The sequence below is a fragment of the Sinocyclocheilus anshuiensis genome, unplaced genomic scaffold (genome assembly GCF_001515605.1).
Source record: "Sinocyclocheilus anshuiensis isolate Anshui unplaced genomic scaffold, SAMN03320099.WGS_v1.1 scaffold1054, whole genome shotgun sequence".
NCBI lineage: Eukaryota > Metazoa > Chordata > Actinopteri > Cypriniformes > Cyprinidae > Sinocyclocheilus > Sinocyclocheilus anshuiensis.
Window position 1 is genome coordinate 801,562 of NW_015536544.1, and position 5,990 is coordinate 807,551.

Genomic DNA, 5,990 nt, shown 5'->3' on the forward strand with positions numbered 1-5,990 from the left:
TATAGGGACCTAGTGTCCTGCAAAGTTTATTTCCAGCCCACTTCAGCACACCTGGCCTGTGACTTGTCAAGTGTTCCTGAAGACCTTGATTAGCTGGTTCAGGGGTGTTTGATTAGGGTTGTAGCTAAACTCTACAGGACAGTTGGTCTCCAGGAGCAGGTATGACAGCTTATGCCCTAAAACAAAAATTCTGTAGTTACTGAAAAGTCTTAAAGGAACAACTCACCCAAATCGAAACATTTTCTGAAAATTTACTCACCTTCAGGTCATCCAAGATGTAGATGAGTTTGTTTCTTCAACAGAACAGATTTGGAGAAATGTAGCATTACATCACTTGCTCTTCAATAGATCACCTGCAGTGAATGGGTGCCATCAGAATGAGAGTCAAAATAGCTGATAAAAACATCACAATAATCCACAAGTAATCCACAAGGACTCCAGTCCATCAATTAAAGGGTTAGTTCACTCAAAAATGAAAATTATGTAATTAATTACTCGCCCTCATATCGTTTCAAACCCGTAAGACCTTGGTTCATCTTCGGAACACAAATTAAGATATTTTTGATGGAATCTGAAAGCTGTCTGACCCTGCATAGACAGCAATGTAACTGAAATGTTCGAAGATGAACGAAGGTCTTACGGGTTTGAAACGACATGAGGGTGAGTAATTAATGACAGAATTTTCATTTTTGGGTGAACTAACCCTTTAACATCTTGTAAAGTGAAAAGCTGCATGTTTGTAAGAAACAAATCCATCAAGTTTTTAACTTCAAACCGCTGCTTTCGGCTAGAATATGAGTCTTCTTTCTTCAGTGAAAAAGCTATCTCATCTGAATCAGGAGAGAAATATGTACAGATCAAGCACCGATTACAAGCAAAAACAGTCCAAAACAGTTCTAAACAAATATGTCAGTGGATTTTGATATGAGAAAACCACAGGAGATGGACTTTATCAATGAAGGAAGAAACGTGTATTTTGGCTAGAAGTGATGGTTTAAAGTTAAAATGCCTTAAAGGGGTCATATGATGTTGCTAAAAAGAACATTATTTTGTGTATTTGGTGTAATGAAATGTGTTTATGCAGTTTAAGGTTAAAAAAACACATTATTTTCCACATACTGTACATTATTGTTTCTCCTCTATGCCCCGCCTTTCTGAAACGCGTCGATTTTTACAAAGCTCATCAGCGTCACACACTGCGGGCTAGAGTGAGGAACAGCCGGAGGGCTTGAGAACGGCGCGGCCGGCGGATTCGACGAAAGAGCGGTCGGCAGGCTTGCGGCAACCACATGTGACAACCCCGGGCTGGACTCCGCTTCGTCCACGATGAAAGCCGATCCGGCGATCCACAGCGCAAAGTTGTAGTATTTCCTCAGCAACCAGCACGGATCAGCTCCAGGCATGACGAAGCGGATATCGTCCTCTTTTGGAAGGCCAAACAAATTAGTTTCGCTTTCACAACATAACACCGTGTCGTTCATGTCTTCACGACATGGCGGCAGCAACAATACTACAGCGAGAATAAAAGTTACGCCTTCTTTCTTTGCGTGAACATATGCAAATATTCCCACATCGTGACATAGACATGTGGGGGCATGTTAGAACGAGCCGTTTTAGGTAGACGTGGTTGACTCAACTTTTATAAAGAATATCTCTTTGGATTTGAGACTTAGTCCTTGCAACTTTACATATCTTCTTTATGCACCAAGAGCTTGTAACACTCCAAAGAGAAAGGAAAAATTGAAATCGCATCATATGACCCCTTTAACAATGGATTTGTTTGTTACAAACAAGACATTAACTGACATTCATTCACAAGACGTTAACTCCAGTCATGTCAGAATGCAAGTATTGATCTTGTTACATGCTCTAATGCACTAGTCCTGTAAGAAAGTTATTTTCTGTGGCCACAAAATAATTTCTTAGAGTTGATATGAAATTACTCTGAATGTTCGCTGGACAAACAGTTTAGTTGATAGTAATTTTAATTCTGCTACAGTTACTGGCAGCTGATATAAATAATTGTAATTAATTATAATTAATTGTATAGACATTTCCCTTTTGAGTTAATTTGCTACAAGGCATTAGCAAGCAAAGTACTCAATTTATAGTAATGTATCATGGAAACATTTGCTCATATTATAAATAAACATCACTATTTGTAAATGTACAAGTTATTCAATGCTCAGAGGAACAGGTTCAGGAGACAAAAGTAAAGAAATCCTTCAACAAAAGACTGATATGGCAAAGGAAAAAACTCAAGAGAAAGTTGGGATTAAGAACAATGTTGCATTTGTTACTTTTATGGCGGAAGTAGTGAACTGTTCAGCGCAAACTGAAAGCCGGACAGAAAGAATCAGAATTATAATCAAAGCAGCGGAAAAGTATCTAGAGATCGAGGGTATCTCGGTGGATATGATTAATGAGAACTTAAAGATGCAGACAACATTCTGATTTGGAAAATAAACCTGATATAATATGTGTTCAAGAATCATGGCTCAAACCTCAGTTAAATTTTGTCGGTGTGATTTTCGCGGGTTTTTAATACGTGCTACAGTGACGCAATATCCGGTTCAGTAAGCGCTCATTCAAACTTTCAGGAGGAGGAAGCTGAAGCAGCGTGCGGTGAGTTTGACATGTCAGATGAATGCAATATTTGTCAGCTGTCTCACAGAAAATATCAAGATGCACGAATGAAAATATATATGTGGAATGAATACGCTAGATAGCGTGCACTGAGTAACTTAAGCAGAAAGTTAGCTAGAACAGCTAACTTAGTTGTTTACTTCAGTTGTGCAAGGGTTTACGCTGTTTTGCTGGCTCTGCAGAGATGAATGTGGCTGCATTTGTTAACTGCAATGAAGCGTCTATTTATGATACATCAGATGCATTAAATACCCCTGCAATCTCGGTAGACCTTAATCGGAGACATAGTTAAGTGATAAATGTTTACTGAAGTGCACCAAGTTAAGCGCGAGTGATATTATTTCAGTTTGATGGCTCGTGTAATATCGCTACCATTGACATTAATGGCAGCCGCTGTTCTGCAAAAATGTCAGTGTATAAACTCAATTACATAAAGGCCAACAGTCATTGCAACTAAACAACCTTTGCCTCGCCACAGATTCCTAGAAAATAAAGTGGACTCCTCTCTCTCTCTCTCTCCGATTGTCATGATCGTTTAGCTTGTGCCTCTCTCTTTTGTGCTGTGTGATAAAACTGCACATTTTAGAGTGGCCTTTTATTGTGGCCAGCCTAAGGCACACCTGTGCAATAATCATGCTGTCTAATCAGCATCTTGATATGCCACACCTGTGAGGTGGATGGATTATCTCGGCAAAGGAGAAGTGCTCACTAACACAGATTTAGACAGATTTGTGAACAATATTTGAGAGAAATAGGCCTTTTGTGTACATAGAAAAAGTCTTAGATCTTTGAGTTCAGCTCATGAAAAATGGGGGCAAAAACAAAAGTGTTGCGTTTATAATTTTGTTCAGTGTATAATATATAAAACAAGTAAATAGGCTTATACGAGAAACAAATTTTTACTTGAATAATAAATTAAGAAAATTAAAGAAAAACTGTGCAACAAGTAGCCTAGTGTGCAGAGTTTCGGTTCATTTTTGTGCTGCGCGAAAGGAAACAGACGGCAGAAAGCGGCATCCTATTTTTCTTTAGGCTTATTTTACAAAAGCACAAAGATTTGTTTTTATTGTGAATGTACACAAATAAAGGCAAACCTTTTACAATTCCGATTATCTTTAGGACTAAAAGGAGTAGTTTCTTCCACTGATAGAAGGAAAAAATTCAAGTGATTGCGCCAGCGCCGCATGCGCGCACACAATTACGCAATGCTACCGTACGCGTAGCATATTTTAACCATGCAGCAAACCTTTTTAAATATTTTGATAAATTACTGAAAAAATAAATAATTAAATGACTTTTTAAACCGTTTAACTGATTGTATTCATCGGTCAAAATTCTTACGGTCGGTTAACCGGTTAAACGGTTAAAATTATCATCCCTACTAGAACCCAATTGTTTCAATATATCATCTTTAAAAAAATAAATAAAAAATCCTTTGCCCTGCAAACATTATACTTCCTTACTTCTTTCAGCAATCTAGTTTCTTTTGTCCAGCAAGCATGTTCAGATTAGGTTGTGTTACTGTGATGTTTGTGGTATAAAATGGTGTATTTACTTTTAATCCTAGTGTGAGTGTTTCGAGGTCCTGATTTTGGAAAAGCAAGGAAAAAAACAAACGTGATGTCTGGGCTAATTAATTCTTGTTTGGAGTTGAGAAATCCCTTCAGGAATTAATTAGACACACCATGTATTGATTTTTCTTTCTTTTCCTGAATTCTGTGCTTTTAACAGTAAAGCCTAATTCACTTTGTGCAGGCTTAGTTCCTTTCCGTTCCACTTCGGAGGTTTCAATTTCCTTTTTGGAGTGCCTGGGAGAAATGCGTAGGAATATTCATAAGCGCTAACAACATCACTACGGTTCATCCTGATGCCCTGTGTAATGATGTCTTCCATACGCTGTCTGGGAGCGAATAGCACAACTGGATCAAAATGGTGAAGAAATATATCCGTAGTGCCAAGACATCTATATAAGGTTTTTTTTTCAGGGACAGTTTGAAAGTGAGAAATGCGAACATCAGTTCAGTCACCGCTGATTGTCATGCTTCTTTGCTTCTGAATGAAGGTGAGGAGACACATGACCGTGTTAATTTCAACTCTTTTAAACAACTCTAAGATTCATTCAGTATGCTTTCAGTGAAGTGTATTGTAAATTGCTTGGTTTACCGGCTTTTCATTGTGATGAGAGGTCGTGTCAGAGGTGGGCTTTCCATTCACCCGTGGTTTTCATTTTGATTGTATTTAAAAAAAAAAGTGAAGATGGAGACACTCTTACCCATAAGCCCACTCAGTTTAGCACACTCTCGCCCAGGGGCCTCAGACTCAAATTACCTGGAGGCCACTAGTCAGGTGGTGTTCTCAACAGATTCCTCCAAAGCGAGTCTAGAATTAATCTGCGTTTTGCCAGGGGATTTGAGGCTTAGCCAACAGATTTGAAGTCTATTGGTTCCACTTCCAGCTTGCTTTGCTTCTCTTTATGTCCTGTTTAGAGGTGCACATATTTGTTCTGACATTTTTGGTTCTAATCGTAGGACACAATGCATTGTGAAATCAGAAAATGGGTCGCCGTCCAATATGGTCAGTAGGGCTGGGCAATAAATTTTTCGATTAATCGTTTTTTTTTTAAATGACGTCGATTCGATATTGATTCTCAAAAGTCGCAAATCGATCTTTTCCGGTATTTTTTTCAGCACACATTTAAAACAATATCTCATTAACGGGAATCTTATCATTAGTCTTCTCCACTAGATGTCACCCTTATTTACCATGCGCAATGTTACAACAGAAAGCCTGTCATTCATTCAGCGCTTATCATGGCCATACGCCTGATTCACAATGCTCAGGTGAAATGCTATAATACTATAAATCTGCAGAAGCATTTGATATAACGCATAAGGCGCCATGATTTCCGCAATAAATGAATGGCGGATGGCGCAGCGCACTGTTTTGTTTACTACACACTAGGGCTGCACGATATATCGAAATTATCGAAATATCGCAAATGTAAATGACCTCAAAATGAGGAAAACAATCTAACAAAACACTTTAAAGACACCCAGATCAAATTAAAGAGTTCAAGCAGGTAAGTTTCATTTTAATTTTTAATATTTGTGTTTCCCATACATTCATTTATTTAATATCAAAACTCACCGCCACAAATAGATTTTCCAAAAGGCTTTGACTTCGTTGAATAAACATGAGCACTGCATGTGTCAAAGTCGAAACCCGGTGCGGGTGTTTTTATATCACTGTATTTCTGAAGGAAATGACTGTCTTCAGAAAATTATGGATGTCATTTTCATTTCATCTTGCCTGTAATGCCTGAGCAGCGTTTGTGAGCGCAGCGC

The 5,990-nt window shown here is 38.4% G+C and overlaps 1 protein-coding gene across 1 annotated transcript in view; it reads left to right on the plus strand.

Annotated features, from left to right (window-relative positions):
• Positions 1-2,560: 2,560 nt before the first annotated feature.
• Positions 2,561-5,990, plus strand: part of LOC107698355 (protection of telomeres protein 1-like) — a 29,560-nt gene continuing 26,130 nt past the window's right edge. Inside the window, exons 1-2 of the mRNA XM_016499324.1 lie at positions 2,561-2,625; positions 4,632-4,708. The gene's annotated coding sequence lies outside the window, so the exon portion shown is untranslated. The remainder of the gene's footprint in view (positions 2,626-4,631; positions 4,709-5,990) is intronic.